The sequence below is a fragment of the Theropithecus gelada genome, chromosome 2 (genome assembly GCF_003255815.1).
Source record: "Theropithecus gelada isolate Dixy chromosome 2, Tgel_1.0, whole genome shotgun sequence".
NCBI lineage: Eukaryota > Metazoa > Chordata > Mammalia > Primates > Cercopithecidae > Theropithecus > Theropithecus gelada.
Window position 1 is genome coordinate 9518511 of NC_037669.1, and position 26475 is coordinate 9544985.

Here is a 26475-nt window from a genome sequence, read left to right on the forward strand (position 1 = left end):
TCCAACCAATCAGCGTTCTTGGTTTCTATTCTGCTTCAGGTTCATGCTAGGAATTGCAGACTAAAAAGAAAACTAGATTTGAATAGTGTAAGAAACACAAGCCAGTGCTCAATTTTGTTGGGTCGATAGTGTCTACTAACGCAGTTCATGGAAGAGAAAAATTGCTGAATGCTTGAGCCACAGGGGAAGGCTTCGGAGAGGAAGCCAGGCTGGAGCTGAACGTTTTACAGTGCTCTTGATTTACTTGAGTTCTCATGTTTTTATATCTACTTCACTCTCATAGCTTTTCTCCTTTTCAATGTTTCATTTAATTAAATCCAATACATATTTACTGAGAATGCACTGTGTGTTCATCTCTTCTTTAGGCATTGCAAAGTGCATGAAGCATTTTTACAGAATTTTTGCCCGTAGGAAAATAAAAATCTAAAGAGGCAAGGCACGGTTAAACTAGCAGTTATATAACAGTAAAAGAAAACTATATGAGAGATATTGAAATAGTACAGAATTAAGCGTTAAAATAATTGTATGGACCAGGCTCACGCCTGTAATCCCAAAACTTTGAGAGGCTGAGGCAGGCAGATCACGAAGTCAGGAGATGGAGACCATCCTGGCTAACACGGTGAAACCCCGTTTCTACTAAAAATGAAAAAAAAAAAAAAAAAAAAAAAAGGCCAGGCGTGGTGGCAGGCACCTGTAGTCCCAGCTACTTGGGAGGCTAAGGCAGGAGAATCGCTTGAACTCGGGGGGCAGAGGTTGCAGTGAGCCAAGATCGCACCACTGCACTCCAGCCCAGCGACAGGGTGAGACACCGTCTCAAAATAGATAAGTAAATAAATAATAATTATATGGATAGTCAAACAAACCAAAGCGAGAGTATTATTTATTTTTAAGATGTAAAGAGCAGAGAGGTTTCTGTAGTAGAGATGGGCTTAACTGGGGCTTTGGTTAAGATAAATGAAGTGGAGAATGGAAGGCTTTCCAAATTACAAGACCAATCAGAATGAAGTCACCTGTAGGAGACTGAGCATGACAGTTCATAGCCAAACATCATCTCTATTTTTTTTTTTTAGTAAAATGTCAATTATAAAATGTATGTTACATTAGCAAAAAACACGTTCATTCTTTGATATTTGCACTGGTAACTTTATAGAAAATTAATTATTTTTGAATGTGCTAATCTACATTTGAATCTACATTCCATAGGTAGATTGAGTCATTTATTGAACAATGAATTGTTATTATTGGTTTAGTCATTCCTTTAGATAAGAAAGTCATAATTATATATAATTTTCTCAGCAAAGATAACCTGAGAACCTGGGACGGCTAGGGATAGATCTAGTTATTTTTAAGTTCACCTCTTCAGGAACACTTTCTTTCCATTTTAGCAATCTAACAGTATCTAATATATATGGTAGTTCATATATATCAAGCATGATGTAATTTGTCAGAAATATCTCTGAAGATAACTGGGCTCACACTGTAATCCAGCCCTTTGGGAGGCTGAGGCGAGTGGATCACCTGTGAGGTCAGGAGTTTGAGAGCAGCCTGGACAACGTGCAAAGTCTCGTCTCTACTAAAAATACAAAAATTAGCTGAGCATAGTGGTGTGCACCCGTAACCCCAGCTACTGAGGAAGCTGAGGCAGGAGAATTGCTTGAACCTGGGAGGCAGAGGCTGCAGTGAGCTGAGATCACACCCTTGCAATCCAACCTAGGTGACAGAGTGAGACTCTGTCTCCAGAAAAAAAAGAAAAAAGAAAAGAAAGAAAATGCCCTGAATCAAAAATAAAAATGGAAATTAAAACTAAAAACAGAAACAAAAAAATGGAATCATTTTTAAATGATCAAAGTTATCATGTCCAGTAGTTGGAAAAATGAAAATCATGCACCACCAGATGCAATGAGAATATCAAATGACTTCTATTGTATTCCTGTCCAAAATTCTTAACCTGAATTCATCATGTGGAAACACCCAACAAACCAAAATTCAGGAACTTTCCACAAAATTACTAGTCCTTAAGAATTTAAAAAATGCCAGTGTCATGAAAGTCAAGGAAAAACCGATGAGCTGTTTGGGATTGAAGGAAACATAGGAGGCATGACAACTAAATGCAAGGCATGATCGGGTTGGTTCTTTTTGCTGTAAAGGAAATTATTGGACAATTGGAAGAACTTAAATTTATCTTTCAATGAGATTAAGTATAAATGTCAATATCCTGATTTTATGGTCATAATTTGGTCATATACAAGATCTTTTTTGTGTGTGTGAAAAAGATTCACTGTAGGATTCAACGGTAATTGGAGCATCATGTCTGTAACTTAATCTCCAGTTGTTCAGAGACAACAATAGTATGCATACATTTATATTCAGAAAGAAAATTGTAAGGCAAATAATGTAAAATGTCCACAATTGGGGACTCTGACTTAAGACCATATAAGAGTTTTTTCTACTGGTCTTAAAACTTTTCTGTAAGCTTGACATTACTTTATAATAGAAATGCTTGGAAAATAAGTATTCACAACATCAGTCGTAGAGAAGCTATTCAGCCAGCTATGGAAAACCCAAATTGTGTTCAAAGGAAATGCAGCTATAATTTAAATCAACACTTAAATTAAGGCATTGAACTCTTTATTAAAACTGTCTTAGTATCCATGATAAGTTGCCATGAAAATTTCACACCGTTGTTTGAATTTATTTTAAATAACTTTCTATAGAAAATGAAGTAGACAAATAGATCTACCACAGTGTTACTTTGAAATTTTTCACAGGATGAGGAGACAGTACTTACAGCATGAAATACTTTTTTTTTCTTTGTTTGTATCCACCTCAGGCAATATAGAAACACATGTATTTTTCAAAAAAATCTTTAATAGCACATGTGATCAGATGCATTAAGATGATTATTCCGATGAAATTCACTTGTATTTTGTTCTATTGTTGATAATGAGAATTTTCGCAAACCCTGCTTTTGAATAAAACTATTGTTATTGAGAAAAGGTATTTAATTTTGAAAAAAGAAAGCACATACACATTGATGTTTGTGATCTATCAGTGGGAAAAGAGTTAATATTGGGAAATTTTAAAAATGTGGACCCAAATTCTCTTAAACATCTTCAAAACGTTAAAAATTTAAAAGTGTATTTTTTTCTTCTCACTCCTGCCAATATCAGATGTGGGGATATTACAGTTACTACCCAAATAAACTAAATTTGAATTTAGATAGTGTTAATATTTTACCTTTAGGGAGAAATTGCTTAAACCTGGATTCACATTGTTTATACCTTGTATGCATTAAAGCACAGCAAATAAAAATGTGAAAAAAAGCTTGATGTATTTAGTATATAAACTACTGGTAGATTTTAGTGTTTTTTACTTATTAAAGAATTGCAGGCCGAAGCGGGCAGATCACTTGAGGTCAGGAGTTCAAGACCAGCCTGGACAACATGGTGAAACCCGTTTCTACTAAAAATACAAAAATTAGCCAGGTGTGGTGATGCACGCCTGTGATTCCAGCTACGCTGGAGGCTGAGACAGGAGAATCACTTAAACCCAAGGGGCAGAGGTTTTGGTGAGCCAAGATAGCACCTTTGCACTCCAGCCTGGGCAACAGAGTGAAACTCCATCTCAAAATAAAAAAAAAAAAAGTAAATTATGCTTAATAGCAATGATCAAAAGGCTGGGGGCATACTCTTTGTTTAAATGGCATTGAGAAATGAAGAGGAGCAAACTCAAATAAAAAAGTGATCAAGTATATATATAAGGACAATACTGTACTTTTTAATATCTATTCAAGTGAACTCATTGAATATAACCAATTTTCAGAAGAAAGTAAGGAGCATATTTGTTCAAACTCTCAAACTCAAGTTTCATATATGTATATATATATAATTTTTTATTATTTTTATTTTTGAGAAGGAGTCTTACTCTGTCACGTAGGTTGGAGTGCAGTGGGGAGATTTCCACTCACTGCAACTTCCGCCTCCCAGGTTGATGCGATTCTCCTGCCTCAGCCCGCAGAGTAGCTGAAATTACAGGAGTGAGCCACCACACTCGCCTCATTTTTTTTTTTTTTAAGACAGAGTCTCGCTCTGTTGCCCAGACTGGAGTGCAGTGGTGTGACCTCAGCTCACTGCAAGTTCCGCCTCCCGGGTTCTCTCCATTCTCCTGCCTCAGCCTCCGGAGTAGCTGAAACTATAGGCTCCCACCACCATGCCCAGCTAATTTTGTGAATTTTTAGTAGAGACAGTTTTTCGCCACCATAACCAGGCTGGCCTTGAACTCCTGAACCTCAAGTGATCTGCCTATTTAATTAAATTTTTGCCATCTTTCAGTATCTCCCAAGATGTTTATTTTATCCGACATCCTACTGTCTCCTCCCAGTGTCTCATGTTGTCACCAAATGTGCAGTATATTTTGCTGCAATCCTCATCCACTTGAAAAGCTGCTGAAGTGTCAATTTGAAGGGTCTCAGGTGGGAAGAATTACCTCTTACTCTAGGAAAGGCCATGCTTATGTTCTTTTAAGGCTGTCAGATGATTAGATGAGGCTCACCCACATTATGAAAGGTGAGCTTCCTCATCAGTCTAGCAACTTAAATATTAATCTTATCCCAAAACCCCTTTACAGAAACACTAAGAATAATGTTTGACCATTGACTAGATATCTGGGTACCCCATGGCTCAGTCAAGTTACAATAAAAGCAGCCATCACATTTTATCCCAAGAAAATTTATGTAAGTCCCTTGGGATATCAACTTTTAGTAGTAAAATTCCTTTCCAAAAATTATCTTTAAAAAAATCTTCCAGAAATGTTTTAGAAAAACAATGACCTAACAAAATTAATAGACAAACAAAATGCACAGTGTCCATCTGCTTTTGGGATCGCTGGTCAAGCGTATCATCTAATTTGTATGACAATGAGAGCTGTGAAATGTTTAGATCCTAATAAACTGAGTTAGAATTAGGCAATCAATTAAAATGTGAGAGTTTTACCTGAAACCTTGAAAAATTGATACAATCTTAACACAAAAATTCATGAGAAGCTCTTAACCCTACTTAAGAGAGAATATATTAATCAAATTTTAAAATATTGTTTGTTCTAAAATATTATAATTGTATATATTCATAAAAATAATTTCTTATTTTTTCATATGGTCTTGTATTTCATCAATGAATTTGATTCAAATACAATGAATACAAAGAAAAATAGCCTGAGCTATTACCTACATACGAGTAGTATGAAAACAAAAGTCATTCAGTCTACTTTCTCATAATCATAATTTTCTCTATAACCCTGTATATTCAGAGTTTCCTAGTAGGGTCTCTATTCTGAAAATCTTTGTCAAGACATTCTCAATGCAATCATTACCTCCCCTCTTCTAAATGACATCTTTTATCTCCTATTCAGAGATCTCAATTGCTCTGGTAAGAGTCCAGAGATTGTTTTCTGTTCACTCAGCCTTTCCTCATTTATTAAGGTTTAACGTTCAGAGGTTTAACCATAGATAAAAGAGTTAAATGAAATTGAATTGTCTTTTTGCTTAAAGTGGCATTTCTTACATATTCTACTCTCTTCTGTTTCTTCATGTGTTTATATGTGAACCTCAGTAAAACTAGAATTGGGAGGTTAAATACAGATATTGCCAATTTTAGGGTATTACTGTTCATCGATGTTTATCCTAGACATTTATTTCTAAAGCTAAGTTTTTGCTTTGTTTTGCTTTACTTTTGATACCTATTTCTCCCTTTCTGTCTTCCCTAACAATCTATACTTTCGTTTGGCATTACAGTGGGAGAAAGAATTGTTCCTATCCTATTTTGAGAATTACTTCATTTAGTTTACTTTTCTTCACTTTTTTTTTTAACTAACAAAAGTTAATTGTGAATATAAAACATAGATTGAACATGTCAAAAACTTACTCTGCAGATATTGACAACACAAACTGTTGATAAGAAGATAAGATAAAGATGAGTGTTTTGATTATTGCAGCGAGAGAGAAGAGAGAACCTTGCAAAACTTAGACAGTGTCTTGGACTGGGGAACATAAGGTCGGAATTTATTGAGAATTGGATGTTTGATTTGAGGTGGATCTTTCGAAGCAAGAACTGGACTAGGATGGGTTAAAGACCATGCCATAGCAGTTCAGGATTGGTAGAGAGAGCAAGGTGGGAATTTAAGGCAAGAGGTGCAAAGAATCTTAAGGAAAAGCTGCCGGCTGATGTTTCACTGAAGAGTAGGTGGGTGTTTCAGAAAGTCTCTATAATGAACAGTCAAAACCTCTGCCTTGGCACCGTATTTTTGAAAGAATAAATCATGCTTATGAAGACAGAGGAATATTAAAGGAACACTAACGAGGACAGAGGAATAGCGCAAAGTCATGTTAATGTAGGCAGTAAGGTATGATTTTAGTTCTTAGTGTCTAGACTGAGGGTGGGATTAGAAGGTTTTGGTTACCAAATAACATCTAAATAAATGCTTTCATACCACTATCACATGAATTTGTTTCATATCCAAAGCGAATATAGATTATTTTAATGTTGATATAACTCTCTATAATACGATGAGAAAATGCATGTCTAATAAGAAAGCTAATTTTAAATGAACATTTTGTAAAATTAAATATTTGTACCATGACTTATTTTGTCATGATTGCCATTTTCCTGTGCATTTTGATTTATTCCTAGTTTACCTCCAAGCCCTGTACAGCCAGTATTTCTTCATCCTTCTACCACGTACTTTTATCTATCTTCCAAAAACCCTCTTGGTCTCATCTTTTCCTATTCCTAATACTAATATATCATCACTTATCCAAGCATAATTTGTCTTTTATTTATTCAGTTATTTCATTCAGAAGTTCAAAAAATACTAGGATCTTTCATAGCGTTTGGGCATGGAGCAGGAAGCCAGTCAGATCTGCAGCCTCACAGTATTTAGTTTAGTAGATAAACAAAGACTGTACATGAGAAAGTATTGTAAGAAGGGACTCATCATCTAGAACAAGAAGGTTTGCGTTATTAACCCAAAAAAGAAAAAGTGGAGATGGGGTAATATGTAATTCTCCCACTACATACCATACTATCAAGCTGAATTTTGAAAGATGAAATTATATTCCCCTGTAGAACAAGGTATAGTTTAAAATAAGGGGTATTAATTGAAGCATGAGTTACTGTGGAAATGATGTTAGCAGAATTTTGTATATAGCTATGATCAAACAGAAAATATTTTGAAAGAACAAGAAAAAATATTCTCAAAAATAATTTTAAAAGGTAAAGCTCAGATATACTGTACCAAGTTTTTTATTTAATAGACTCACTCTACCTCTTCATGTTTATCACTTAGTAGCATCCTCTGGAAGGGTGTATGAACATTTAATGCATATATGCATGAAATCCGTTGACTGTTTGATGAACTATATTCCAGATGCTTACTCAAATAAAATATTTCTAAATTTGGCATGATTGAACTGTAAAAAAATGGAGGCATCTTTGCTGAGTTAAAGTGTTTTTGTTTGAACTTACAAGGAAGCTTCCACCAGCTGGTATTGCTTACCATAGTGGTGGAAATATTTCATATTTTAGAATTAAATTATACTCTGTCCAGTCAAACAGAGACATTGAAAGGATATCACATCAAAATAGGCATAACGTATAATTAAAGAAAAAAGCTGGTGCTTCTTCAGAATGTTAAATGGGAGTAAGTTGACAAAAGAAATAAAATGTTGTGTTTTTCCTTCATGTTCACTCCATTATTCCATGAATTACATTAAACTTTGTCCCACGCATGACCTTGAATATTTAACCACCTGCTCAGTTTGATCTGGGAACACTCAGGCTTTGAAAAGCTGCCTGCATAAGACCTGACAAGAGTGTGCTTCGCAAATATGTAAAGTTTACTGCACGGGCTGAGGGAATGCGGGAATTGTTCAGCTGCCTGCAAGTATTTCTGGTCCTGAAAATTTGGGAAATTGCTGGTAATGCAGCTAGAGGTTTTTAAAGCCTGGGCTTGTCTATATTTGAGTAGTGCCATTTAAAATGAGATTTAGAATATTGTTCTCTTAGTGGGAACATCTTTTTAAGGGAGACTATAAGAATTGCATGGAGGCAGTTTCACCTCAACTTGTGAGTCATTGACTTCCTTATATTTACTCTCTGGAGTACTTATACAGTGCAGACACCCATTAGAACAATGGTGGAGGCCGGACGCGGTGGCTCACGCCTGTAGTCCCAGCACTTTGTGAGGCCGAGACGGGCGGATCACGAGGTCAGGAGATCGAGACCATCCTGGCTAACGCGGTGAAACCCCGTCTCTACTAAAAAAAATACGAAAAAAACTAGCCGGGCGTGGTGGTGGCGCCTATAGTCCCAGCTACTCGGGAGGCTGAGGCAGGAGAATAGCGGGAACCTGGGATGCGGAGCTTGCAGTGAGCCCAGATCGCACCGCTGCACTCCAGCCTGGGTGACAGAGCGAGACTCCGTCTCAAAAAACAAACAAACAAAAAAACAAAACAAACAAAAAACAAAGAAGGAAAGAAAAATGGTGAAAATAATACATATTTACACATGCAACACACAGAGATATCTTAATATATATAAAATAGTTGTTAGAAATACTGTTTAAGTCATATATTGCTATTGACTTTGAGTATTTCCTTAAATACTTTTACATATAAAGCAGATAGAAGATTATGACAATTTATCTCCTGATTTAAAAGTACAGGTAACTTATATTTTAGTTTTTGTTTTTGGAGGTTTCTTGAAAGGTTAACAATTCAAGCACTATAGTTCATCTTATAAAAGTATTTCTTTCTGATAGATCCAAAATAGCTTTACAGAATCTATACATACCGATTGTGTTGTCATCTTTTGTATTGTAAAAGTAGCACTAGAAGACAAACACATTTAGAAAAGGAAAGCAGTTGACTTAAAGTAAGTTGTGAGTCTAACGTTAGTAGGACTATGTTGCCAAATAAAAACAAAGAAAAATGACTTCAAGATTATCTAACTTAAGAAGTTTATATTATTCTGTTACTCTTGAAAAAAAACCAGCTAATTTATTCTATGATTATCACATTGGAAAGTCAGGGATAAAGATGATTTTGATTGGGAATTAGGGATTGAAATGTACTTCACAGCTTCATTTATTTGGAGGACCAGGACTGATTTGGTTTACTTTCGGTTTATCTCAGAGTTGATTAGGGGGCGGTGTTTTGTTTTCTTGTTTTCTGACTTGGAAGATGATATATAGACTCACAGTGGCAGAAGGGTGAAATATCAATTTTGCTTCCACAATATCCAGACCAATTACATGCCTTTTTGATATTTATAATTTTATGAGTTAAAAAGAAAATCACCTTCTTTCTCAAATGACTGGATGACCATGTCAAATCCAATTTAGCTTTTCAAATGAGTTTTTAGTCTCTGAATCTACTGTATCCATGTGGTTCTGGTTATTAATAAACTTGAATTTTTCTTCCTCAAATAGACACAATGCTATGCTGCTGTTCCTGGAATCATGCTAAGCTTTACAGAGAGATTTTAATTTAATACTAGTGAGTCCTTAAGTAGAAGTTTTCAAGTCAGCTTACAATGAATATTTTTACAGGTATGAATTCCTGAAGGCTTATTTATCCTTAAATGTTGAACATATTCACTTGTTCTGTAGAGTGAGAGCTACTCTATTTTTAGAGATCTTCTAGTAAAATGATTTGTTGAAGCTTGGATTATTTTTTCTTATTTTTTTTGTGTTTATGCTTTGATAAATTGAAGAGAAAAGGGATATCTCATTGACTAGAATTTCAAAGCTCAAGGTACACTTAGAGAAGTTGAAGTCAGTGACTTTTATAACTGAAGAGAAACACGCAGCAGGAATCCATTCTATTAGAGCACTTTAGTAAAGAATCACAGCGAGACAATGTTCCCCTCTCAATTGCAATGTAAGACATTCTATGAAAATAAAAATCAGTTGTACAATTTTCAGGTTTACCTTCGCTTTGTTCTTGCCCCTTATATTTATACTTCGCTCCTTTACGCATAAATATGCCTGGTTTCAGGGAAATAATTCTGTCTTCCATTTTTCAATTAATTTTATATGATTTATTTTCATTAATTGTATTATTTTCTGTTTCTTTCTTTAGGTTTTTGTTTTTTGTTTTTTTTTTTGCAGTAAGTTATTTTATCACAGTGAATCATTATTAAGGATTGTGTTTGTTTTCCTTTACTTAGATTTCCCTTTCTTAACAACCACTCATGTCAATATCTCTTTGGTTATACAGTATTGCTACATCAATTGATTTGCATGTCAATAGTAAAAGTATATTCATTAGATGTCTTGCTTTTTCCTCCTTTCCACTCAGTATTTTTTTAAAATTCTTATTACCAAAATCAATGCACCTAAAATAGTGAAGAATTAGGTAACCATTTGTCCTTGCTTTATAATGAAAATTTGGCCGTTTATATTATACAATAAAAATATTAACTTTGTTTCAAATAAAAGTGAAAATATTTATCTTTCAATTTCAATAAATGTTAGGTCGTTATTGGCACTGAGGGATATAATCATACATAACTATATATGTACAATTATTCTAATTGAATCAAAGTACAAATATCCTTTACTTGTCAACGCGATTTTTTTTGGAAGTTTATTAATTAGGAATAGAACTGACTACAAGAGTTTGTTTAAAAGAGTATGACGACTTTTATTGTTCATTTATTTTTATTTTTTATTTTTGAGACAGAGTCTCGCTCTGTCGCCCAGGCTGGAGAGAGTGGCGCGATCTCAGCTCACTGCAAGCTCCGCCTCCCGGGTTCACGCCATTCTCCTGCCTCAGCCTCCTGAATAGCTGAGACTACAGGTGCCCGCCACCTCGCCCGGCTAGCTTTTTGTATTTTTTAGTAGAGACGGGGTTTCACCGTGTTAGCCAGGATGGTCTCGATCTCCTGACCTCGTGATCCGCCCGCCTCGGCCTCCCAAAGTGCTGGGATTACAGGCTTGAGCCTCCGCGCCCGGCCATGACGACTTTTAAAATATACCTTTATTAATATTCAGCCACATGGCATAATGAAATATAGTTTTACCTTTAAAACGAATGGCATAATAAAATACTGAATTACATTGCAGTGTCTAAATCAACCAATAGTTAGAAAATTGTTAACTTATATATGAATTTTGGAGAATCATTATTTATATGTTGAAATATATCATATCAAAATGTGACCTAATGCAGAGGCAAAGAAAGAAGTGTAAATGCATGTATTTGTGTGCATGTGGGTGTTTTAAATATATACATCATTTTATAAAGAATACCTAACAGAGACAGAGAAAGAGAGAAGCCCATTCTTTTCTAAGATCAGAAAGTTAATCTGAGTTCTGTCAATGGAAGAATGAAGAAATAAATTTGGAAAGGAGAGCTTTATTTCTTATAAAGAGTTGCAGCTTACAGGCTGGTTATCCCATAGGCTGGGAAGCCGGGTCTCTGGCAGAAGACAAGAGTAAGCATTTCAAGGAGGTTATAAAAGGAACAGAAATTTATGCTGGTGAGACGGCCAAATATACGCATTTACTCTGCTGTAGGAGGAGTCACGAATACGGAAGGTGAGACATGTGTATGCACAACTGAGCTTCATGTGTCTTCACAGAAACTCATGTCCAAAAAGTGCCCTTGTCATTAGCTTGACCCAAGGGTTAAGTGTCGACGCTCTGACTTCAAAAAATAAAGCAGAGGTTGCAAAAACCCTAATTGTGCACACTCTGTGATTTGGCCAAAACCAATCCAGGATGGCGGTCAGTTTTTAGGAAAGGAGGCATTGTGAAACTGGTGAGCTGTCACCTCAAAACGGCAAAGAGGGAAGGAAGGGGAGTCCGATGGAGGTCAGGATGATGGTTAGCTAAAGTCAATAAAGGAATGAATCATCTGTTTTTGTTTTCCAGAGCTGTCTTCTTACTCCTCAGGAAATAATTTTGGTTAAAGTTTAATATGTAAAGAGAATACTGAGGCATGGTCAGCACCTATCCCATCACGGCCAGGAACTCGATTTTTTAAGGTTACTCTAGGTCCCCTTGGCTTAGAGACTTAGGATATTATTTTTATTTCTCACTTCATATGCAGATTTGTTTGCCATGAAATAAATTGGACTAGATAATTTTTTAATAGAAGTTAACAAGAGATTTTCATTCAGATCATTTTTCATTCACTTATTTAACAAGAATTCATGGGTACTTACTCAGTGCCAAGCCCTATTTTAGATGCAGAGAGTAGAGCAGGGACAAAACAATTGTAGATAATGGTGAGTGCAAAGGAAAAAATAAAATCGCGAAAACATAGAGTTGCGATGTTAGATAGGGTGGCTTTGGAGGATAGCTGTAAATTGTATCTGAGAAAAGAATATTTTAGTAACTGGCAAGATCTGAGATGATAGTGGGTATATTGTCTTTGAGAACAGAAGGGTCTGTTGTGTTTGATGCAGAATAAAGGAGGGAAAGAAGAGTGGGCTAGTGATGTATTTATTCTCAGTCTGTTCACAAATCTGAATGACTGCTGCACACATTTCATGTTTGTTGTAACATGAGCTGGGAATAGGATATTCTGATCTAAAAATAGAGGGTCACCTTTAAACTTAAATGGAGATAGAAATGTTGTGATCCACCAAACAGGCCATTTTAAATCATGTTTTGAATTAAATAATTCATTCAAACAAATACTACTGGGGCATGTTTTATGTAACAAATAAAATGTTTTTTTGGTCACAATTAGAACAGATACTATGCCAACCCTCACTAGCTGCCTATCTAGTGGGTGAGGTAACTATACTGTCAGATAATTTCAACAAATGATGTAGCAGACGGAAACAGCGAAGTAGGTAAGAATGTTCTAATACTAGAGTATTCAGGGATGTCTTTCTATATGACTAGTTGAATTCTACCGTCAATCTTGAGGAATGATTGGGAGTTAATATATAGAAAAACACAAAGAAAAAATACTAAGGAGTTGGGGAGAAGGAAGAGCTGTAGTGAGATGGAGCTGAACACCTCTAAACAATTGAGAAACATTTGTAGCTGTTGCACAGAATTCCAGGAGAGAGTCAAGGTTGGAAAGCTAGTTCAGGGTCAGTCCATGCAGAATCTACAGGCCTGTGAAGGACTCTGGTATTTCGACAAGTGGAAGCCAGATTTTAATTAGAAAAGATAATACAATGAGATCTGCATTTTGAAAAGATGCCTAAGATGCACATTCTTGACTTTCAGTAGCTCAAGAATTACGGGAAAGGGAAACATACACATAATATTATTTCACAAGACACAGTAACAAGTTCTTAAGCAAAAATAATAACATAATAGAACTAAGAATGTTCAGACGCTATGCATTTAATGTTCTGTTCATTCTCTATTTACATTTGATTTTATAACTCTGACATTCTATTTCTACTATTTTATGAAGACTTTGAAAAACAGCAGTAAAGCAGAACCTGGAAGTTTTTATTTATAAATACAAGATTACTCAAAAGTGATGGGAAATTTTTGAATGGGTATTTATGATAAAATCTGCAAAGTTTAATAAAGACAAATTGATTGAGATGATACATGATATCACTGACTTTCCACTCACTGCTGGGATATAGAAGTATGAGGATTAGTAGGTACCAGTTCTTCTATGATTAACAAGGCTACAAGAAGAGGTTTTTTAAAAAATTTTCTTAATTTAAATTTGCATTGAGACAAACAAATTGAAATTTTGTTATTCTTGTTTTGTAAAAATTAAATACGCTATTATTTATATCCAAACTTCAACGTATATGGGGGAAAAACCCTAAAAGCAAAAGGTATCTAGTCCTTTATTGGCTTAACTTTGGAAATGGCTTGTCGACACTCTCCATCACCCTTACTAGCAAATTGTAGAAATTGGCAGCAAGCTTAGAAAAAATACAAATTGCTGAAATTTCAAACATTAACTGTCAAAAAAGAAGAATTTAATGTGTCTCTATGACTCATTTTAAATACATCTTCCTTTTACGTTTTATCTGACTTTCAAAAAATTATTTTTAATTCTTCCACCTAACTTTTACGAAATTCTTATAACTAGGATCATTCTTTGGATTCAGACCATCTCTCAGCGATAAGGTAATTACCATTTATTATTGAGTACATATTATAGCTAGTACTTTAAATATATAGTATTCCATTTAATTATTTTATCCATCTAATTGGAGAGCAATTAGTTTCCACATTTTACAAATAGAAAACTCAAGTTATGTAGTATCATTTGTCTGATAAATGGCAAAATTAGATCTTTAACGCTGTCTAATTTACTCCTAAATCCATTCATCTTTATCATACTACCTTCCCAAGAGTCGCATTAAAATGCACACATATTTTAGAGCCTGGAAGGCAAGATAGTGTAAAACTTCCATGTCTTCTTCTTCAATAAATACTAAGTAAATTATCAATGGGCAAAAAACAGTGGAGATTGTATCATTTAAAGTTATTAGCTACAATGAGGAAGATGAGAAGAGTTTCTAAGGGAATGAGTCACATCAGAGATGATTGATAAGACAGAACGCTAACCAGGGAGGGACCTCAAACTGTATGATCAAATGGAGGAAGAGAATCATGACGGTGGGTGGACTCAAACATATTCCTCTGATTTCACAATAGATTGCATGGCCAACCTTTATGTCCTACAAATGTATTTGTATATACTAAAGACCAAGTTATATCAACTTCAGTGCCATTGACATTTTGGCAGGAATGTTCTTTGTTGTGGGAGACCAGCCTAGGAATTGTATAATGTTGTATAATGAATGCTGCAGATTGTGTAATGAATGCTGCATCCCTGGGTTCTACCCCCTAGATGTCAGTAGTATGCTGTCCCCCAGTTGTCACAATCAAACATGTCTGCAGACATGCCCAAATGTCCCCTGGACAGCAAAATCACTCCTGGTGGAGAACATTGTTTTTCTTTATTCTGAGCATTGAATTATATATCTGAGCATTGAATTATGTTTCTAGAATTATATATCTAAGAAATTTGGGGGTAAACTAAGTCCAGTCTTATTAACTGAAGAGTGTTATACAACCTTTTCCAAAAAAAAAAAATATAGTTCAAAACCAGGGAAAAGACTTTTACAAGTAGCCTGTGGGCTCAGAGTTTGGTGATGGGCAGAACAGCAAACGAGGCTGATTATCCAAGAATTCAGTTGGTGGGTGTGAGTTGAGCCCAGTACAACAGTATGAGCTGAATATGCATTTTAATGTGCCTAATGATTTCTGAAAATCTTTTGCTATGATGTATTAGACTGGTCAATTTAAACAGTGATTGATCAAAGGAAAGAAATTGCATAGCCAATAAAATTGATGAAAAATGTTAAGAAATCAAGTACTAATCTTAGAAGAACTGTTTATGTGTAACGTCCACAAGAAATACTCATTATGAAGACATATTCACTGCATACTGTTAAGTTACTTGTATATTAAGAGTATAATACATATGTGGTTCAGAAATGGATAACTTTAAGAGGCTGTTTTAGTGACTGGTTAACCAAACATTTATTTTAATGAACGAGTGAAGCTGCAGATAGGAAAGAATCTTGTAGTTCGTGGATTGTGCTTAACGTGAAATTGTCCAAAATCAATTGCAGGTTAGCACTTGGTCATTTCCGAAACACTTTATAATGTGACAATAGTTTTGTGTAAACTCAAACAAATATAAATCATTGCTTCAAGAGTCCTAAGGGACCTGGCACAATCTTTCCACCAGGACATCTTCTTTTACAGCCTCATTACACTTGCCATTGATTCATGGGTGTTAGGCTTGACTGAGGAGGGTGGAAGGAGCTAAGGAATTCAGTATGCTATATTTCAACCATGCAAATGAGCATATTTCCCTGGGACTAAAAGGCAGCAATTCTAAAAGAAATTGATTAATCTCTGTCCATTCTTGTTATGCTTTTGTTGAGATTTTCAAAGTAATCCAAATCCTTGAACAAGCATTTTCAGTATAGCATTGTATTATGTCTTTAAAGCTGGCCAGAGAAAGTTTAAAGATTATCAAGAAATACTCTTATGCGGGAAAATCATAGGGACAATAAGAGGCAGGGCAATGTGTACAGAATGGAAACAAATTAAAAACAAAATCTGTTGGAAATCAGGTATGGCAAGTTGTGTCCTATAGAATAGTCTTTGGCCAAATTATAAGTCAGTGAAATAAATTCTATCTGTTGGGATATAACAGGATCTGAGACAACCCTGACATGATATTCATAACAAAGCACTCTTTCCTTAGATCAAGACTACTGATACTTTCTCTGATTCTTTTTATTCCAGGCCATTGTCAGCATATATTTTTTGGGGGATGGGGGAAGAAGGAGAAGAAAAGGGAGACTAGGATAATTGTAAACTATACTAATAGTAAGCAAGTTGAGAAAACAGTGTTTCATTAACTTTGTAGCCTTGTCCATACTGCTTTGCATACTGTAAATGCTGCAAAAAATGTACCCCGAGATCTGTGAAAACCAATATTTTCTTTTAAAATTAAATCACTGTATTTAAACATAAATAGTATTCTATCAGGCAGATTCTCAAATCTGTTTAAAAATCATATAATTAACTCTCCATTAAAGCATTCAAATTCATTTTTGCCACAATGCCATTGTATTCAGGGCTTCTGATAATATAATAATGATACAATATATAAAATTAAACTAAAAATGTGAATATTCACATATACAAAGATAAGTACAAAATAACGTGTTCATTTTTGGAAATATCAAATAGATTTCTTTGAGTTTCTGGAATACAAGTGACTTCAATAAATAAGCAGATTAAGTATTATGGATTTTTACTAAAGATAGCATTGAAAACCATTAGCAAGAAGGACATAAAACACTTAACATACATTTCTCACAAAGCTTATGACTTATAATACCAGTGACACATCTACTATTGTTAGCTAATAACACAAAAATATAAAATAGGTTTTTAAAGTATATGGTCTGTCCTATCAAAAAATAGTATCTCAGATGAAATCAACATTTAAAAATAGCTATAGACAAATATAAGTAAAAAAAATAAAAGCTGATTCACACAAATTTGCTCTTCAGGTCAGACTTTTCTTTCTTATCTTTGGATTCATATATCTAACTGCTGGTTGGTCATTACAACTTCTATAACGTAGATAATTAAAAGTTAATATAACAAAACATGAGTTAATCAGTTTCCTTCTAAATTGGCCTCTCCTGAATATTTATTGTTTTATGCCATCATTTAGAGTAAGGTAAATCTGTTTCACTTCCTCTCACAAATTCAATGAATCAAATTAATCGCCAGGTCCTGTTGATTTTGCCTCCTAATTTTTCACATATTTGTTTCCAGTTCTGACATCCTTATTGCCACTGCCCTGGTCCGAATCCTCTTTATATTTTATTGAAGCATCACCAGAGTGTTGTTACAAACTGGTGTTCTAAATTCTGAACTTGTTTCCTCAGTACCGTTGTGTATCTATTGTAGGTCTCACTGAGCCACTCCCTGGTTCAAAGTCATTCTGCAGCTCCAGGGAGCCATCAGCAGGGTGGCATCCTTCACATGCTATTTCTCATTCATTGCCTTTGCTCATGCTGCCACCTGCAGGTTGACTTCCCACTACCCCAGCATACAATCTGTCCTTTACAATTCTGCATTTAGTCTACTCTTTCTTGTCTGGACCATCAGAAAAGAAACGTGTCTCGTAGCCATCTTTTATCCCAAGGGACTAACACAGAATCTTGTCTGTAGTAGGTACTACTCAAAGATAAACTTAGACACATTACAATTTTAAAGGGTTTATTTGAGCATTGAACGATTCACAAATTGGGCAGCACAAGACTGCAAGCAGTTTAGCAGTTCTTGGTGGGGGCAGAGGCAATAGCGAGACAGGAACTTTTTAAATAATATTTTCGTAGAAACAAGACAAAGGAAACGTGTTTCGTTGGTCAGAGTGAAAAGTCCCTAGAAATTGGTTGGCAGTTTCTGATTGATACACAGTCTCTAGTTTCTTTTTATTGTTTGCATTGGGCTTTGGAAAACTCAGGGGCTGCCTTAGCCTAATGGTCTCCAAATAAAATTGTTTTTAACAGTGCTAAATAATTATTAAATGAATTATCTGATACATAATTCGCAAGCATAGTGATAGGCCTGTCATTTTAAGGATCACACTGGCACCTTGAGCAAATAATCTCCCAAATTAAGTGGTTCAACAAAATAGAAGCTTTTTTCTTCACTCCCTCACAGCCCAGCATAAGCCTTGCATGTCAGAGGGTGACTTTCTGCCATCCGGGATCCAAGTTCCTTTCCTCTGGCAGCATTACCATTGCAAAGGGTCCTGAAATCTGCTTCTGGTCAGCAGAGGAATGACAGAAAACGGAGACCAGCCCACTTCTTTAAAATCCCACATTAGCAAGAACTAGTCACAATGCCATGTCTGGATGTAAGTGGAACAAAGGGATATAGTCAATTTCTGAGAAGCTACTTCCACCAAAATTTCCTTTGTATCAGTCTGTGGATAGATGGCCATCTCGACCACATGACTTAAGGAAGCAAGAGCATATGTATTGTATTTCAAAGGAAGCTAACATTTTCTGAATGTGTTGATAAAGAGTGGATTTCAGTTATTTGCAAAAGGACTTTTGGTAGAACAATTTATTACCAACAGCTCTGGAGGAGATTTGGGGTAGCATCAGCCTTGGGAATGCTTTTCTAAAACAATTAAGCCCATACAACTTTGGTTTGGACCTCCAATAAATGACAGGACCTGCCCAATGAAATTAGGCATATGGAATAGCTCAGATCTCCTTGCAGTAATTACATTTCACCTTCTTAAGACCAGATGTTCTCCAGTACAGGGATAGCTACGTGTTTGCTGAAGCAGATGGAGTGTCTCCAAACAGTTCTACTTTTCAATAACTACAATTTGGAACAAAAGAGGAAGTCTCTTTTCTACATTTCAAGATAGTCCTCAAATTTTACTTATCAAAAACATCCTTTTTGAGAAAATTGCTAGATTTCTTCACATGAATAATCGTATAACTGTATCTGCATTTGCCCACACCTCCCCATTTGAAGTGTGTAAAATTAAATGGAAAATTTACCCAATAGAGATAGGCAAGGGCTATATAAACACATCTGTAGGTCATTTAGAAATTACTATCATCACTCTTTTCATTAAAGTGACATGCATATATTTAGAAACCACTTTTCAAAAACCTAATGAAAGACTGTCCTTGATAACTTCTCTATACATTCACCTATAAGGCATTAAATTCCTTTACATAATGAGCTTCAGGTTCTTGGCGGATGGGTGAGCAAGTTTCAACTTGTGCTCCCATTTAATAAAATAGGTAGATTGGAACTTTATTCTATTTGCTTATATTATTTATGCATTTGTTGTCACTGCAGGTGTTTAAAGGCGCTTCTTTCACATTTTTTGAGTATTAGACAGCTAGAAATATTCTAACATCACATTCCCATCAATATTGATATTATTTTTATTATATTATAAAAGGAAATACATAGTTAAAAGCATATCAAAATTCAAACACTTATGAATGTAAGTTTTTCACTTGGAGAATCTCAGGGCATCTCTATTGAGTTCATTGCATACTTTCTGCAAATCACTTGTGCTGACGTGGTGTCATGGATAAACTCTAAGTTTGTATATGAGATTTACAACAGCTGCTTTCTGTCTGAGTACTCAAAGTCACATTAGGGCCTGTCTTTTGGTCCTGTGTTCATGGAATCGCCAGGCTACACAGTACTGCACAGGAAGTAGAGATATAAACTTGTTAAGAAAATAATGGGTTTCTGTGATCATCTCAAACACAATTTCCAAACTTAATTCTCCTTGTATAGAGTTTTACATAAGGTCATTTCATAGTGTGTATATACTGAGAAAGATAACCAACGTACCTAATTTACTGAAGCAGGCATCTGACAGAGGTAAATCAAAGAGGTCATTTTTATATCGAAAACCGTGAACAAGTCCATGGAAACAAAATATAATGCAAACAGAATAGTAATGTCTAATGAAAACACCTGTGAACTCAATCTATAACATTTCGTGTTGAGCTGAGCTAAAATTAAAACCCCCAAACACCCCCAAGTAATCCTTTCTGTAGCGACTGCTAACAACTTTCAGTGTCATTAAAAAGAAAAAAGAAAAAAAAAAAGTTTAGTCTTTATACAAAACATAAAAATCTTAATAAAGTTTCCACTGTTATGTAAAGACTGTGGTATTTTATTTGATATCTTTATGTAGACAGTAGAAGCATTTGAGAGAGACTTCATATTTTATGTCTCTGGTGTGTTCATTCTGCACTACCTTATGGTTATAATACGAAACAACAGGTGATGCTAGAAAATGTTAAAAGGGTTTGGGGACCTAGCTATAACCCCTCCACTAAAATGGACATCAAAAGAGAGACTTATTTATGTTAAGGCTCTATTAAAATATATCATATTTTTAAAGCACATGCTGTCTTTGACTCATTAGAGTGGTATTGCTGTTTTATGGCTAAATGAATGGATTTTTAAGACTACTGCACAGAACGCACTCTACTATATCAATTTTTTATTTCTGTAGCATGTTTATTTTTACCAATTAAATCTGGCAGTACCATAGAAATGACAACAGAACTATGACAAAAATGTGTGTTTATTTCTCATTTTTAGTTTATATTTCTGTTAAAAATCACGCTATATTTGAAGGTGAAAGTACAAGCTGGGTTTTCAAGAGGTATTTTTCCTCTGTAGAATTATGTCACAGGGAAACACTATGGATATCCATCAAAGTGAAACCTACAAGGACATAAGAGCTGGTTATTAGTGAAGATTGTTTGTAACCTTCAGAGGGCTTCAGCATTTCTGTCACAGAATGGCAAGCAGAACGAGAGATTAAAGCACATCGTACCTCAAAATTAGCATCATTACATAAATTATGGCTTTTTATAAATCTAAAATGATCTATTTTTTCACTTTAAAACAATGAATTCCTACAGCACCCAATCTTTGTAATAAAGTGTTACAGTGGGTTCAAGTTCAGTTAGGTCAATGCTGGCTTCAGGTTAACATTATCGATTGAAACTTGCTAAAGCATCCTGGCAGACAGATGCAATAACTTCGGCCAGGAAACCACGCCAAGGAACATACCCTTGTGGTTCTGTTGCTTGTTCTGGATCATGTGCTTGTCCCTACAACAACAACAACAACAACAACAACAACAAAAACCTAGAGGAAATGAACGAGAAATAAGTTTAAGATTCTATAGCATTGGAAAATGGCAGGATGTTATTTTACACATCCTAATGCAAACATTGTTAGCATATTTGCACTTATATCTTTCATGTTCTTAACAGTTTTTACGAATGAACGCTTTATTATTATTCACAATATTTAAAAACAAAACTTTAAAAATATTTAGTATGATGAAGGTTTTTCTATTTAAAAAATTATACTACCTAGGCATTCTTGGTGGGTGGAGAATTGGGAGGGCTTTTTTTAAAAAAAAAACTTTTTTTTTTTTAAGATAATTCCCTGTTTTAAACAGGGTTGATGAGATGATGAGGCACATTAAAATAAAGGCTGCAATCAGCTGTAATGGAAGAGGGCTTTTCTCTTTCCCACCCTGACTGATACAGTTAATGCGTGCATCTATGACCTTGACAATTTTCAACAAACGTACTTGAAGTAAAGAGAAATATACTTCAGGCAAAATATCATAGCAATCAAAACCTTTGGTGGTTAAATTGACTAAAAATATTGGCCCATTATTCAATTTATTTTATTTCTGTTAGTAATAGCCTTGGTTGACAGAGAGATTACTGGGTGCTTTCATTGAAATGTATGGACAGAATTCAAGTTTAAAGAAAGTAATCCACTCCTGATTTTTTATATATGTCATATCATTAAAATGACAAACCTTTGTACTGTTTGTTGGTTGTTTGTTTACCTGTAGAATGGTAGGCTACAGAGGTGACATTTAAAATACAGAAATGAAAAATTGTTTAAAAATGGAGTGATGTTCACTCTATTTCAAGCACACATGCAGACAGACCTGAATATCCAGTAAAATGTGTAAACTCGCACATTTAAAAATTGAAATAGCACTATTTGAACTTTTTCCTCTGTGAGAAGCTCTCAGGAAGGTGAACATTCCTATAATTGAAATTATCATGTGCATTCTGACCTTAATTGGGCAAGTTTTATATTAGGTTCACACCAAGCAATCATGGAAGCAATTATGAGCACTTGTCCTGGGGCTGTCATAGCCCAGGTGCTGCTGTCTGATTGTCATTTGGTAATTACCTTAGTACTTCCCAACTACTCCTTAGCATCAGTTAAGCGGGTGCAACATACTTCAAGTAAGTGAAGTCTTCTTAGAAGTACAAGTAAATACTTCATGATTTAGTTTGCTGCTTTCTATAGGTGCTGTCTGTTCATCTGGAATGTGCAGATGTATCATGAAATATTAACTTCTGAAAGACCTGCACAGAAGTCAAATTAGATATATATATATATTTGCAAATAGCCACACAATTTCTTTTGAAATATGGAAAAATATCTTAAATAAAAGTGATGATAGAGGCATTGCCAACTTTTGGATTTTTTAAGTCTTTGAAGTCTGACTTTGCAGAACAGATTGTAAATCTCTGGCCCATTACACACCTGCAGAGATTTTGGTGTTTTATTTCTCTTGGGTGAAACTGCAGAAGCCCAAGCCATGTTAATCACTGTCAGAAACAGTTGTATAAAATGCCAAAATGCAGTGAACCAAGTGTTTTATAATAAATATGACAATGCAGTCAGAATGTTGTTTTGTTAGGCTTGTTATTTGTGGTAATTTTTCATTTATAATCTTTGAAAGGAGAGAGTTTTAAGGCTTTTATCAGAAAAAAATTTAACCACAGGGGAGAAGTCACAATATTGCATAAATAAGACTCTAAGTGCTTATATAATAATTAATATGGACAAAATTAATAAACTAACTTTCTGGTAGCATTTGTTTTAAATGCCTTGAAATACCTGTTTTTAAGGAAAGAATTTTAATATCAACACTGAAATCTAAAATACTAAATCTGTCACTCAATGAATGGCATATAATTTTTTTAAATTAATGTTCTCACTGTATAATTTTATGTCAATCTTTTATGTTTCTTTTTTATTCATTACTGAATATTTGATTTTTATTAAATAGCATGTATAATGATAGAGGTATGAAAGTAAATAGTTTTAATCTTCTATTAGTTATCTTATTTGAAATGGACATTGAATCAACTAAATTAAAAGTTATTAGTTAACACAACTATGTCATTGGCTTTTTCTTGCATAGTATTCTGAAATGTATTTTAACTGATTTCTCAAAGTAATATTTATCAAATATTTCTGTGTCAAAGAATAAAAACATACCATAAATTGATGTGTGCAAGTAATGATCGGTTTTGATATATAATATCACAATTGAGAATATATTTTAATATTCATATACCCTCTGATGAAATAATTTTAATAGCATGCTATTTGAAAAAACATTAATCTAAATCTAAACTTATATAAACCTAAGTCAACATTTATTTATTGCTAACCAACACATAAGCAAAATGTCTTATGTTATTATTTCAGTTCCATAGATATTTATTTTGTACCTATCTGACCTTTCTGATAAATACAGAAGGAATGCAAAAGAAATAGAATATAGCCTCCTAGGCTATGGAATTTTACTTAGAAATGCAATAATACCAAGGCTAGGTAAATCAACCTCTCTGTGTGCTTCCACAATATTAAGACATTATTTTGCAATTGCCGTTCACTGCTTGGAGTCTTAAGATCAAAAAGTCCTTGAGTGGCAACCATGTGCATTCCCCATTATATTATTCATTCCCAGGAAAATGTCTGACACAAAATAAAAGGTCACTAAATATTTCCTTAATGGGTTAATTAAATGCTTAAGTGCTATGGAAATTAGAAAAAACTTGACACAGTATGAAGTGCTTCCTGTATATATTTCTAAAGTCAGCATTGTGCAGGCATACAATGCTGCTGTTGCCTGCTTTTGCCCATTTTCATCCCCATGACTTGAACTGAAAAGGAGTGATGCTAAAATGAAAGTAGTATACCTGTCTTTGTTCACCATCATCATGTTTTTAAAGTTTCTACTACATGTATGTGTGTATATATTATGTGTGTGTGTGTGTATGTGTGTGTGTGTACCACATAATTAGACACACAGATACAGCTGAGAATCAGGAATCTGCAGTTAGAGATGACCTGAAACTGACAATATGACCTTCTCAAAAGTATGGTAAGAATTGGAATAGTATGTTCTATTTCAGTCTTGGAGGATGTTTAGACTACAATGTAGAATAAATACCTGAAGAAAAAACACTAACGTATTACACACAAAAATTAATTTTCATACGTTTTTATGGCACCTTAGCAAAGATATCTTTCCAGTAATTTTTGCAATTACCAAGGCTATTATTAATTGAATTTTGTGTTTGACTAGAGCCCTTGAATACTTATAACTTTTCAGTATCAAGGCTCTGGATGATACATCACTAACTATTGTTCAACCTTGATAGAGAGGTATTGTATCCTTCACAGACCACTACCTTCTGATGATCTAATTTTATTTTCAACAATAGTTACAAGAAAAAGCAAAAACGACAGTGTTGAAAGTGGTGTTTTAGCTATTGTACATATAAATGATTAGAGGGGAATGGGCTAAGCATTGTGTGGTCCAATATCATTTCCAGACATTTCATTGCAGTCAATTCTTAATTTTTCCATGGTAATAGCATAAGTAGTTGGTATCAGAGAGAGGAGATGATCCGGTTGATGAGATTCATATGTGTGTGTGTATATATATATATTAATATGTATTTTTATATATACCTGAATATGTGTATCTGAAAAAAATAGGAGGCAGTGTAAAACCTAGGTTTATTTACCCTTCTTCACATATTTCAAAACACAAATATCTTCTAAAAATGTAAGTTTTAAAAAATTACTGTATGTTTCTCTTCAAGCATAATATACTTTGTCCTGGCAGGAAAAATAATATGTTTCTAACTGCTTTTGTGTAACATTTAAATGTAAGCAGAAGAATAGAAAAGAGAATGTCATTACTCATCGTTTGCTCCCCATTTAAACACCATTCATTGTGCCCTATTTTGTCTCATTGCTTACCTTATCCATTGGTTGAGGGTGTAGTACAATCCCTATTGTCAGTCCAGCTCCATCAGGATAAAAAGACTAGGCTAAAATCAGATGACTGTTGTACTTTATCTTGGAGAAAATAAAAAAAACTAATGTAAAGAAATAGCATTTCCAGAAGTGATTTCTTTCTTCTTATGTCTTCCTTCTAAAACATTTACTGGTAATTAGTTCTTGTTAAGGTTAAACATATTATTGGAGGAAGTAAGAATTTCTTTAAAATCTTATTTCCAATTAAACAGTAACGTATTGCAGTGAAATTCTGAATATACTAAATAAGAGTAAGATTTTCAAAGATTTGGTGGCAAATTGTAGCAAGGTGCTCATGTACTTTTATTAAAACAGTATTTTTGCACACACAATCATGCATCACATAACATTTCAGGCAATGACAAATCATAACTACATATATGATGGTGATCCCATAAGATTAATTTTGGTACGTTTTTATGGCCGGGTACAGTGGTTCACGCCTGTAATCCCAACAGTTTGGGAGACCGAGTTGGGCGGATCACCTGAGGTTAGGAGTTTGAAACCAGCTTGGCCAACATGGCTAAACCCTGTCTCTACTGATAATACAAAATTTAGGCCGGGCTTGGTGGTTCATGCCTGTAATCCCAGCACTTTGGGAGGCTAAGGTGGGTGGAATCACCTGAGATCAGAGCTTGAGACCAGCCTGATCAACATGGAGAAACCCCGTGTCTACTAAAAATACAAAAATCAGCTGGGCGTGGTGGCAAGTGCCTGTAATCCCAGCTTCTCAGGAGGCTGAGGCAGGAGAATCACTTGAACCCAGGAGGGGGAGGTTGCGGTCAGCTGAGATAGTGCCATTGTAATCTGGCCTGGGACACAAGAACGAAACTCCGTTTCAAAATAATAATAATAATAAATTTTTTTTAAAAAATAGCTGGGTGTGGAGGCCGGCGCCTGTAATCCCAGCTACTCCAAAGGCTGAGACCGGAGAACTGCTTGACCCCGGGAGGGGGAGGTGGCATTAAGCCAAGATCACACCACTGCACTCCAACCTGGGTGACAGAGTGAGACTCTGTCTTGAAATAAAATAAAATAAAATAAAATAAAATAGATTATAATGGAGCTAAAAAATTCCTATTGCCTAGTGATGTCATACGTGTCATAAAGTAATAGCACAATGCATTACTCACATGTTTGTGTTGATGCCAATGAAAACAAACCTACTGTGTTTCCAGTTATATAAAGTATGGCATATAAAATTATGTACAG

At 34.8% G+C, this 26475-nt stretch overlaps 1 protein-coding gene across 2 annotated transcripts in view; it reads left to right on the forward strand.

Moving 5' to 3' along the window:
* The window catches only part of CADM2 (cell adhesion molecule 2), a 1080415-nt gene that overhangs the window by 363620 nt on the left and 690320 nt on the right, over window positions 1-26475 (forward strand). The gene's annotated exons all lie outside the window — the stretch shown is intronic.